Source organism: Chrysochloris asiatica, unplaced genomic scaffold (genome assembly GCF_000296735.1).
Source record: "Chrysochloris asiatica unplaced genomic scaffold, ChrAsi1.0 scaffold00104, whole genome shotgun sequence".
In the NCBI taxonomy this organism is placed as follows: Eukaryota; Metazoa; Chordata; class Mammalia; order Afrosoricida; family Chrysochloridae; genus Chrysochloris; species Chrysochloris asiatica.
This window is the reverse complement of record NW_006408622.1, coordinates 3,532,042-3,545,066: the sequence shown is the minus strand read 5'-3', so window position 1 is coordinate 3,545,066 and position 13,025 is coordinate 3,532,042.

Here is a 13,025-nt window from a genome sequence, read left to right as displayed (position 1 = left end):
CTGAACTGTGTCCACTCCATCAGGGAAAGCAACAAACATTGCATATGTGATGTGTGTGTATATGTGTGTGTGTGTGTGTGTGTGTGTGTGTGTATACTTTTAATGAATGACCCACCTTTAAAATTATATGCCCAAACTGAAAATGTACTAGTGGTTGCCACCGAGTATATTGATGTCTTGCTCTCCTCAGCTTTGCCCCTCTCTTTTTAAGCAGATCTCTTCATAGCTGGAAGTTATATACTGAGTTCCCTATTAACCCTGCTCAGCTCCCTGCTCCGACATGGCAATGGCGGGGGTGTCAAGCTCCCACCTAGTCCGGCTCTAGAACAAGAGGAGGGCCTGCATGTTCTGGTCAACCTGGGTCACCTTGCTTCCTGAAGGAGCAGAGACTGGGAACAGGAGAGGAGCTATCTTCCACCATCCTTCCACCCTGAGGAGGGCCATTTGAATCGGAGCACTTCGACACTAATGTCACAGTTTAGCTTAATCTCACAGGAGCCTCCGAATGGATTCGGTGCATACACATGCAAGAGTGATCAAAGGGGCCTGAATCTGAAATATTCATAGATGACGACCCAGGGAGAGTCTGTTCATAGGCAGGAGATCAGATACACATCACGCCACAGGTACGCACAATCAGGATAGAGAGGAAACGCCGAGGAACACCAGCTAATACTCAATGACTGTCGGTACTGGGCAGAGGCCAGCAGATGAGGCCTGTCTGGGCCTAGCACCTTGGTCCTTTCTGACCCCTGGGGCCCCCAATCCAGCACCTCTGTCTACCTCTGAGGTCACCTTTGTTTGATCAGAATACTGGGAAAGGAGGGGAGATGGTCAGATGAGCACCGCCAACCTATAGGTAGGAACCTCTCCTGGTAGAGTTAGGCTCCTCACTGGACAGACTCACAGACACGGGGGCTACTGGGAGTTGCTATGCCCCAAGTGTTGTCACTGCCACAGTGGATGGATGAAATTCCATCCCACAACAAGGATGAAGGTAGGAAAGACAGATTCCCCACTTGACATGTGTTGGGAGGGTGGAGAATTCTCTATTGCATCTTGCTTAAGCCTGTTAGGATTGTGAACGAGGGGATCAGGGTCAGCCACGGCAGGGGTATGGAGGGTGGTGAGGTTGTGTCTGCAGTAGCCTTTTTGTGCATATTCTACCCCCACTGTTCCAGCCTGGACCACTGTTCCTCCAAACTTGTCTCTGGCTGACTCTTATTCATTCCCCAGGTAACAGAGGCAAGGACACCTTACCCAGGAGGTCTTCCTTGGTCCTCCAGGTCCAGGACAGGAGCCCTCTTGTCTATAGCCACAGTGTCCTGGTCTCCCACCCTCATTGTGGCTTTCATACTAGGTTGGATTGCTTTGTACACTTGTCTAAACACTCCCTGAAGGTAGGGACCATCACAGGGATGGTCATAGCACCTGGTACACAGTCAGGTGTAACAGAGGCAGTCAGTGCATATTTTCTGAGTGAATGAGTACAGGACTAAGCAAGTGAATATATGAGTAAATGAATGAATGAACAAATGGATCAAGTAACAAATACTGCAGGCCTTCAGCATAGCATCTCTCCTTGGAGAAGAGAGTAGAGGGGTTGGTCAGAGAAGGAAGACTGAGGCCACAGGCCAGTCCTGGAGCCACAGGGAAGACACCATTCTCTGTTCCTTAGTCACATGCCAGATGAGAAGTTTGTTCCAGAGATGCTTACTTCAAATACCATTCCATCCTGGCAGCTATTCCCAATGGACTACACTTTGCTTTCCCCATAAAGAGTTACCTCAAGGTGGGTTATCTGGGTCTCTATCCCAGCACCCTCCACCTCTGTCCAAGATCTTCACTGGCCCCTGCCCAGTGCTTTACAGATGACATGCAACAGTCCATTTTGGAATTACTAGCATTGGATTCCAAGCCCTCCTCAAGCTCCCTTTACAAACATCATTCTCTTTTTTCACTTTGACATAGTCATTCATTCACTCTCTAGCTGTTTCTGACAACTCCCAGTGTGCCAGGCACTGTGCTGGGCTCTGCAGTGACATGGATGAGAAACAATCTTGCCTTACTAGAGTTCACCATCTAAAAAGCAGACAGACCCAAAGCATCAATCACAGAGACGGTGATAACATTTGCAAGAGTCGGTAGACTGGGAGCATCCAGCAAAGACCACAGCTCTTTCTAGGGCCTTCTCTGTGCAGGATCTATGACAGGAAACACTGTCTCTCCCATGTTTAGGTCTACTCTGACCCTCCCTCCACAACCTCAGTGCCCATCACTCTAAGATTCAGACCTGCGCATATAGTCAGGAATGAGGGGTGCAATTAAAGCATAAGAGAAGGCCATGCAAGTCTCTTAAGTGACACCCAGGAGCAATGTCCCCATGCGACAGGTACAGCACCTAACACCCAACAGGTACTCAACAGACACGCAATCAAAGGCCACCCCTCCCTAATGCACTCGCCCTGGCATCTTCTCCCACTGGGCACCCTGGTGTACAGCACAGTCTAGCATACTGGACAACGGATCCCCCACCCCCTCTGCCCTAGTCTCCCATGGGCTCCCTCCAGTTCCTCAAGCTACACCTGCAATCCAGCCCAGAGAGCTGTGTGACCTCGGGCTGCCCTGGGCCTCTTCCAGTCACAACTCCCACCTGTAAACCAAGGAGTCACTGCCCTTGTCCACTCTGTCTCTCCTCCCGTCTACTGACTTAGGGCTTCTATGGCCCACCTGATCCTGAACTGTCGCTAGTCACAGCCAATGGCTGGAGTTGGCTGGAGTTGGCATCAGAGATGCTGAACACCAGGGGAAACATTAAAATGGAGCAATTAGTGTCTCTTTTTTTACATGGGCGCTAATGCCACAAGTGGACTGGTCCATGGTGCCTCTGGACAGGCTGTACTTCATAGTCACAGTCTTGCCACCCATGCCTCCCCCACCCTCACCTCAGATGAAGGGGAAGATTGCCTACGGAGAGGCCTTCAGGAAGCCAGGCGGCATTTTTAACCTAGGATATTTGACATGGAGCTATGATCTACACAGGCTGCAAATAGCATTTAGAAGCAACTTTGGTCAACCACAGGGCGACCATTGTTACTGTTGGAGTTCCTGGGAGAGTCCTTTTGCTTGTACACTGCATGGCACGTAAAAAGGGGCTGGTGCTGCCAGAAGGTGAACTGTGTCCTAGTCCTCCCCCAAAACCCAAAGGCACGTGCGCTGTGAGGCAATACCTCATTGGTTCTGCATCTGTGATATGGGGGCAATCATAGGTCTGTAGGGAGGGCGGAGGGAGGTAATTTGTGTAAAGTGCTTGAAGCAGTGTCTGGCACTGAATGAGTATTTTATAATGGTTACTGCTGCTGCCCCCCCTTCTTCTACGACTCTGATGACCTTCTGAGCACCAGCATGCTGACCCTTTACTGGACCGATGATCACCGTCACACGCCATGCAAAGCCACCAATTCTAAACCCTTACTGCAGCTAAACCCCCTCAAGACACACGTGCAGTCAAGGACTTAACAGCCTTCCCTTCTTTATTTTGAAAAGCTCTTGTTGTTAATAAGGAGAAGTTGGACACCTCCCTTGGAAATGAGGATGTAAGACATGCCTTAGAAACGTGGGCAAAGTATGGACCATAAAAATGTCATTCCTATCTAGAAAGCAAAAAATAAAAATAAATAAATAAATAAAAACCAATAGCTCAAAACTATTGCAAGGTTCCTTTGAAAAGACTTTAAGATTGCATGAAGACTTCGTGAAGACCCTAATAACTTTCTGTAATGTCATGGCACACCCAAAGAGGAACATGGACGAAGGCACAGGGATCTTGGGTCAACCACAAGGTCCCTTCCTAAGTCAGAGTCCAGAGTCCACTGCAGAGTGGGGTCCTTGAAAATCATTGACAGTGGGCTTCCAGGAATCAGCAAGAATGGTTAACATTCTCAAAAGAGCTTCCAGATCTATTCCTGAGACCAAAACGAGTAGAAAAGGCCACGTTAGAAGATGAAACCTTGTGTTTTCTACTCTGCCCATGGGACCCATTAGAAAACATCCAAAAGTCCTGCCTCAGAAGCTAATCTGCCTGGGCAGCAAGTTGTCTACTGTGGAATACATCCAGGGACAGCCAACTAGCTCACATTCACTGGGGCGTGATAGCCCCGAGCTGAGCACCAATCTGTCTTTCTACTTGTTCGCTCCTATATCCACATGATGTACCCATCTAAGTACAATGAATAAAGACCATAGATTATTGTCTTCCTGTGGCACAACTATGCAAAGCTCACACTAAAGAATTCCCCCAAATGGCCATCCAATCTCACACCCCATCCAATCTCACTTCCCATGGCTTTCCTCTGTGTTCGTTACAATGCAGGGAGAGCACTTGTGTATTCTGTGGATGAGAACTGGGCCTCCTGTCCTCACCTGAGGATGGTCCTTGAGGAAGGGGATACACAGACAATGGTACAGAGGATGCCAGAGCTGGGGAAACCTCAGAGACCAACTAGCTTTTAATCAGTTAGTCCCAATGTTCTAATTTTACAGATAAGCAAACTGAGGCCAGATGACAGGGACAATCTGTCTAAAGTTACAAACAAGTCAGCAGAACATGCCTGTGTCTTACTCCCCTTGGTGGCACAGTGGTTAAGATACTTAACTGCTAAGCTGCTCTCGGGGAGAAAGATAAGGCAGTCAACTTCTGTAAAAATTACAGCCTTGGAAACACTATGGGTAGTTCTCAGTTCCATAGGGTGGCAATGAGTCAGCATTGACTCAACAGCAAGGCATTTATTTTTTTGTGGCTTTTTAAAAAGTAATGTTGGATGAATGGATGGTGATACAAGGATGAAAGAGGAAACAATGCAAAGCCAGATAAACAGACATGTCAATCAGCTAACAAACTCTAAAATAACCTGGCACTGTGAGTGAATGTGCTGGACCACAAGGTTGGTTTAACCACAAGGTCGGCAGTTCAGGTCTCCAGTTGCTTCTGAGAAATGCTATACAGGGTCACTATGAGTCAGAACCAACTTGACGGCACTTAACAACAACAACTCCTTAACATAAACTGGCGGTCTGTAGAATAAGCACTGGGCTGCTAACCATAAGGTCAGCAGTTCAAACCCACCGGTTGCTCCTAAGAGAAAGATGAGGCTTTCTGCTTCTGTAAAGGATTGCAGCATCAGAAACCCCGTACAGATTTGCTAGAAGTCAGAATCCACATGATGCTTTGTCAGTAACCCCTTAGTGGAAGCCCCCCAAACCCAACCCAATCCACTGCATTCAAGTCGACTCTGGCAGAGCTGTCCTAGGGGGCAGGACCGAACGGTCCCATAGGGTTTCCAAGGCTGCCTATCTTAACTGAAGCAGACAGCCACAGCTTTCCTTCCACAGAGCAGTTGGTGGGATCCAACCACCAACCATTAGGTAAGCAGCTGAGCACTTGAACCACTGTGTCCCCACGACTCCTTTATGGAAGCCCAGAAGCTACGCACAACTTCCATAGTGCACCTTCCACCTGCTGGGCTCCATGCTTACCAACGTCTCCCTTTTTCATAATTCCTTCTCCAGTCACACAATATAAAATTAGACTCTTGATTACACCATGCCCTGTGTACAGTGGCCATCTTATGGGGCTGCAGAGTCCAGGAAGGGGTATGGTTCTCAATACAGGTCTACTGTCATTCTCTGCATTGTGAGATCATCCCAGGAAACAGCTCAAGGGTGGTCCAAGGCTACCAGTGGACCCCCAACTGAAGAAGTTAAAACAAAAGATTCCCCAAGTCTTTAATGAAAAAGCAAGAAAAGCAAAAAAATGGCAGAGGGGCAAAGACACCCCTGAGCTAGAAACACACTTTTGGTGGTAAGAGAGAATGTTTCCGTTTGCCTGTTCAATGTGTTTGATTTGCATCAAATTACATCAGGTTGATGTGATGTAACATGACATCCCCCCATGAAATGCATAAATCAAGACACCCCATAAATTTAAAGGAATAGAGCTCTTTTCCAGAAGTGGCTAATTACTCATAAACAGCAGATATTTTATTGCTGTTAAAGTCAGTAGCAGGTTTTTAATAGCCAGAGCGTTTTGTAACTCAAGCTTTTCATAGCAAAGGCCCAGGGAAGCCAAGCATTACCTGTTTGTAGCTCCCTGAGGAGCTGCAAAGATCCTGCGAAGGTAGCCCACCTCTGGAAAGGTTCCCACGGCCACGCCCACCTGGGCAAACTACTGGTGCCTCCCCACACAGCTATGCTGGGGAGCTGGGGGGCCCTGAAGTCAACCACTGGACAGACTGCTGTCTCTAAAGGTACACACCCATATACAATCTACTGGGACAAGGCCGTTAATTAACCAAGGTTCCAGGTCAGAACTGTCTGCCAACCACAGATGTCTGTCCATTCCTCCACCCTGCCTCCTACAGTGCCTGCTTTTCCTGCTGGGAGCCCCACTTCCCCCACAGCCCAGGAGATTGAACAGGATGAAGCCAGCTCCAGACTTCCACTGTGGGATTAGTTTGAACCAATCAGAATGTCCCACACCCTGGTCTCTGTGATTAACTCAAGATTCAACACATGACCTGACCCAGGCCAATGAGAGAGGAAAGGCTAGGGCTTGTGAACCACGGGGTCCAGGAGCCCTATGGATTGCTGGTGTGGTGCAGCAGGTCCATGCATTGGGCTAAAGGTCAGTTTGAACCACAGGGTTGGAGGTTCAAATTCAGCAGTTGCTCCCAGAGACCCTTTACAGGGTCACTGTGAGTCAGAACCAACTCGATGGCTCTTCACAACAACAGCATGAGGCCTAAAATTTTGAGCTTCTGCAGCCATTTTCCTACCAAAATTGTCTGAACCTGCTGGTGGAGCATGTGTGTGACCCATGGGGCAAGGCCAGGCCCAAGGGGGCCATGCAAGAGAAAAGTCTGGGGCACTTGAAGTTGAACCATGTACATACTTTGCAGTTACATGAGACAGCAGTTTCCTGGTAGCTTCAGTTGGTTTGACTGGGGTTTTCTGTCACATAAAGCGAAAAGAGTTCTGGCTGACAAAGTCCCTGCCTTCCCTCTCAGTCACTCCCATGACTCTCTGCTTCCATTCTGTTCCAACTTCTCCCTGTCCCAGAACCACACTAACTCAGTCCCATCTTTGTTTTCCTCTAGTGAATTCGTTCAAAACTCAGTCCACCAAGTAGCTTCCATCCACACCTCAAAGGTCCTAATCCACATGCTGGCTTTGGTTCTTCCAGAAGTATCTAGTGTGATGTAGACAGAAGGCGGAGCCTTCTCCTATGTGCCTGCATACAGAATGAAGTCTCTGCAGTGGGCACCAAGAACACATTTCCCACCCGGCCCAGCTGCCTCCTTGCTGTTTGGCAAACCCAAACCCAAGCAAACCAGATTCTGCCCAGGCAATTGCACCTCATGTGTGTCAGAGTGGCCACTACAGAGTGGCCAATGACTAATTTTTTTAGCGGTAGCTCACCGGGTCAGTTTTCTAAAGCACTCCTAGGTGGACTTGAACCTCCAACCTTTTGGTTAGCAGCTGCGTTCGTCAATCATTGGCACCATCAAGGATTCTTCTGTCTGCCAAGGAAATCCCATCAGTGTACGGGCCTTTCCCGAAAGGCTTTCCTTGTTGGCTTAAGGAAAAGGGAGATTATATATAAATTTAGTCATGACATTCCAGAAGACTTCAGGAAGTTTCTATGGACTTAATAGGCTCCCTCTAAGCAGTGAACTTTCACACATGCCATTCCTTCTATGTCAGTTCTGCCCCTCCGCCCCAACCCGGGCAACTTCTTCAGATCTACAGCCAAAGCCACTTCTCCAGGGACTTTCTCGACTTCTCTTGACTCCACTGAAGGCCCTGTTGTCCACACGCAGAGCCCGCAGGCTCAGCAGACTGCGTCATAGGCGTCCAATCAATGAGGCTACTGGCTAGTGAATGAAAGTAAACCCCAGAGTGCTAGGTGCTGATAAAGACAGAACAAGGCTTTAACACCTGCATGGACTTCATGGTTTCTAGAGTACTTTCTAACACATCTTCCTCCTTACAAGATGGGAGTTTCCGTTCAGAGAACGCTTCGTTGTACAGAGGGTATAAAAGGTCTGAGACACCACAGAGGCCAGGCCACCATCCAGTGCCCCAAGTGAAGGTCCCTTCTGCTACTCACTTTGTACCATGTCAAAGAATGCAAAGGCATCTGGGTACTTGGGACCAGGAATTGCAGTGCCCAGAGTGGCGGAAGAAGATGAGTTGATACTAGGCCTTGTCCCCAGTCACTATGTGGCCCAGAAACAATGCCTCCTCACCAGCATCAGCAAAACTGCAGGGTGTCATTTGGGAGTCCCTCCACCCTCATAGACTCACAGGAGGTACATGAGACTGTGAACGGAGACGGCACCATCCAAACACCAGGAAACGCATTCTTCTTCCAGAGGCCACACTTAGCCCTGGCAGGGAGCCTGAGCTTGCCTGTGCGTGGCCTCCCCTGGGAATCCTAGTCATGTTATTGCTTGTCTGCCTGTCCACCTGCCCCACTTCCCAACTGCCCTTTACAGGGACCACTCCCCTGCCCTGCGTCCCAACACAGCTGCTTGTCACTAACAGCCTTGCTCCTGCTGAAGCCGCCAGGAGGAAGCCCTGCCCTTGTGTGCCCTTCATACAGAATGAGCAGAACTTCAATGGCTGGGGACAGGTTGAGCAGGCTGTGCACGGCACCTGACATCTCACTTCAGAGCCCAGCTTGGCCAGGGAGTAAGATGTCAAGTACCGTGCATGCATAACCTCTGATCTACAAAAGTGTTTGTTCGCCCCAAGCTTCCCTGGATGCCACAGGTCCCAGCCCCAGCAATGACCAGGAAAGGGGCTTTACAGACTCTCCTGTTTGCTCACTTGTTCATTTAACCAGGCACAGAATAGTTACTTTATTTTCTGCCTCAACATTTAGCCATACATTTTGTGACAGTAGGAGCCATACTTACTGACTTTTTTCTATCTCCCTGAAGGCCACCTAAGTGTCTGGGATACCCAGCAGACATTTTTTTTTTTTTTTTAATGTTTTTATTGTCCGTGTAAAATAGCTAAAGTGAATATAAGAAATGATAAAGTAAAAGAGCTGAAAAGAAGATCTCAAAAGGTGGCTTAAGAAGACAAAGTATTATAATGAAATGTACAAAGACCTGTAAATAAACAGCTAAAAGGAGAAAACATGCTCAGCATTTATCAAACGTAAAGAACTAGAGAAATAATCAAGCCTTGGGTTGCAATATTGACGGATTCAAAACATTGAACAACGCAGGAAGCATCAAAAGAAGATGGAAGGAATACACAGAGTCATTGTACCACAAAGAGTCGGTTGGCATTCAACCATGTCAGGAGACAGCATATAATCAAGACCTGATGGTACTGAAGGCAGAAGTCCAAGCTGCACTGAAGGCATTGGCAAAATGCAAGACTCCAGGAATTGATGGAATACCAACTGAGGTGTTTCAACAAACAGCTGAAGCACTGAAGTGCTTACTCCTCTATGGTGAGCAATTTGGAAGACAGCTACCTGGCCAACCGACTGAAAGAGGTCCATATTTGTGCCCATTCCAAAGAAAAATGATTATTGAATAGTATCATTAATATCACATGCAAACAAAACTTTGCTAAAGGTAACTTAAAAATTGGTTTCAACACTACATTGACAGGGGGCTGCCGTAAGTTCAAGCTGAATAGAGAAGAGGATGTAGACTATGGGTTATTACAGCTAATGTCAGATGAATCTTGGCTGAAAACAGAGGATACCAGAAAGACATCGACCTGTGTTTCATTGATCATGTAAAGACATTTGACTGCGTGTATCATATTAATAACCACCAACAATAACAACATTGAGAAAAATGGCCATTCCAGAATACTTAAATTTGCTCATTCAGAATCTGTCTATGACCAAGAAGCAGTCCTTTGAACAGAATAAGGGCATGCTGTGTGGTTTAAAACCAGGAAAAGTGTATTCTTTCACCACACTTACTCAATCTGTATATGAAGCAAATAATCCATGAAGGTGGAGTATATGAAAACAAACACAGCATTAAAATTGGAGGAAGACTTATTAACAACCTGTAATATGAAGATAAGGAGTCCTGGTGTGGCACTGTGGGTTAATACTCTGGACTGCAAAGTCTGTTTAACTGCAAGGTCGGCAGTTCAAGCTTACCAGCCGCTCCTTGGAAACCGTATACAGTGTCGCTATGGATCAGAACAAACTCGACGTCACTTAACAACAACAGCAACAATATGAAGATGACACAACCTTGTTCCAGGAAAGTGAAGAGGACTTGAAGCGCTTCCTAATAGATATAAAAGAATAAAGACTTCTGTTAGGTTAACAACTCGATGTATAGAAAATTAAAATCCTCACAACTGGATCAATAAATAACATCATAATAAATAGAGAAAGACTGAGTTGTCAAGGATTTCATTTTATTTGGATCCACAATCAGCATCCATGTAGGCAGAAGTCACACAATCAAAGAGTGTAGTGGGCAAATCTTCTGCAAAGGAACTCTTCAAACTGTTGAGAAGCAAAAATATAATTTTGAAGAGTGAGGTGTGCCTGACCCAAGCCACGGTATGTTCTATTGCCTCATAAGTATGAATAAGGAAAACTGATGAAAAATTGATGGTTTTGAATTTTAGTATTAGTGATGAATACTAAATATACATACCATGAATTGCCAGAAGACCAAACAAATCTGTCTTGGAAGAAGTACAAAAGAAGAAGAAGAAGAAGTATAGCCCAAGTGCTAATTTAGAAGTGAGAATGGTAAAATGTCATCTCATTCTACTTAGCACATGTTATCAGAGGGATCAGCTCCTAAAGACGGACACTGTCCTTGGTAAAGTAGAAGGCTAAGGACAAAAGAGGAAGTCCCTCAATGAGATGGATTGACTCAGTGGCTACAATGGGCTCAAACATAGGGATGATGGTTGAGGATGGCACAGGACTAGGAAGTAACTGGTTTTGTTGTTCATGAAGTCCTTCTGAGTCAGAACCAACTCAACAGCACCCAACAACATTATGACGTATATAGCATACTCTTCATAAATAGTTATTGAATAGATAGAGAGGTGAGTGGGTGAATGGATGGATGGATGGATGTGTGGAGATGGATGGATGGATGGATGTGTGGATGGATGGATGGATGGATGGAAGGATAGATGGACAGATGGAAGGATGGATAGATGGATGGATGGATGATGGATGATGTGTGGATGGATGGCTGTGTGGATGAATGGATGCATGGATGAATGAATGATGGATTGATTGAATGAGTAAGCATCTTTTATATGCTAGGTGTCCTAAGGAGTGAGGAGATGGGCTTGTACAAGTCTCCTCTAGAAGGAAGCAGGGTAAAGACCTGATATCAAAACCAAGAGCAGTAAGAACATGACTCATACTCAGAGCTGCACCACTGATATCTCCAATATCAGCAGAATCACCCACAGAACTTCCAGATTCACAGACTAGAAAACAGATCTGGCACTCAAGCTTCAAAAATTAGCCAATCAACACTGGATCATAAGAGAAGATGGTCAGACACAGTGTTTGGAAGATGAAATTTCTAGGCTGAGCCCCTACACAGGAAGGTACTCAAAATGCACAGTGGTCACAAACAATTGATCCAAGCAGACCAAGGGTGGCGAGGGTGGTGCAGGACCAGGCAACCCTTCCTTCTGTTGTGAATAGGATTGCTAGGAGTCACAACCAACTCAATGGCAACCACAATGGCAAAGGTTAATAATGTGTTCTGTCTTTAGAGGACTTTCTGTAGCATTCTGCTTCCAAAAATCCTGAACTCTCCAATAGCTTAATGTTCCTTCACCTGTGTCAGAAGAGAAATAAAATAAAAATCACCTCAAAGGGCCTTACCGACCCATACTCCCTTGGCAGGCATTGCCAACACCTTCCTCACCGTCGACTTGTACCGTAATAAACCACCTTTCAGCTTTGGCTGTGTTTTCTCACCCCTGCTAATATATTTTTTTTAATTAATTCACTATTTTTTACTTTAATGCATTTAAGAGGAAAGTATATCATTACCCTAAATGGAAATTTGCATCACTTGTTGTAAATTAAAGGTAATTATAAAAATAAATAAAATGAGAACAATGTTATTAAATTCTGGCAGAACACGGGTGCCTGCAGCAGGCTCTGGCCTAAAGAGAGGAAGGCAAAAATGGAGAGGTATCGAGACTCACCAGGCGCCACCTGAGGCTTTTTCCTGGAGAAGTAGCTTCCCACCTAGTGGCTCAACTTATTCTAAGCAGAGTCTCTGGATCTCTTGAAGATGCCCTGGATACCACCCAAGGTGGCCAGTCCAAGACTTTCAGCCAGCCTCTCATTTAAACAAGGAGGACACTCAAGCCAGAGTAGACACAATAGACCTTAAACACTTCTAATAAAAGGCAGGTTGATTGACCTTTTACTCCTCATTAAAGAAAAAATTAATTTAAAATATACCCCTGGCTCCTCCCCAAATCCCCTAACCTTAATTCCCCAGCAAGGACCTGATGGATCTCCTTTATGAGGAGAAGAGACCTTTGTCTAGTCTCAGTCTCAGCTGGCCTCCCTCACCCTTCCCAGAAGTCACCCTCCTCCTCCCAAGTTACAGACATTCCAGTGAGGCAGGTGTGGAGTGCTCCCTCCATCCCTTAAGAACCTCATCATGGAGCAAACTCCAGCCCATGGTGTCCTCTGTGTGCCAGAGGAGAACTATGCTCCACAGGGTTTCAATTGCTAATTTTTCAGAGATAGATTGTCAGAGCTCTCTTCCAAGATGCTTTTGGGAGAACTTGAACCTCCAACCTTTGGTTTAATAGCTAACTGCAGTCACTGAAACACCACCCACTCCCTTTAAGTCCACAGGAAGGATGAGTCCCACCCGTTGCAAACATCAAGTTCAGCTCACAAGTGAGCAAGAATCAGTCAAAACAGCACACACCATACACATACATGAACTCTGTTTCTATCAGGCATGGTC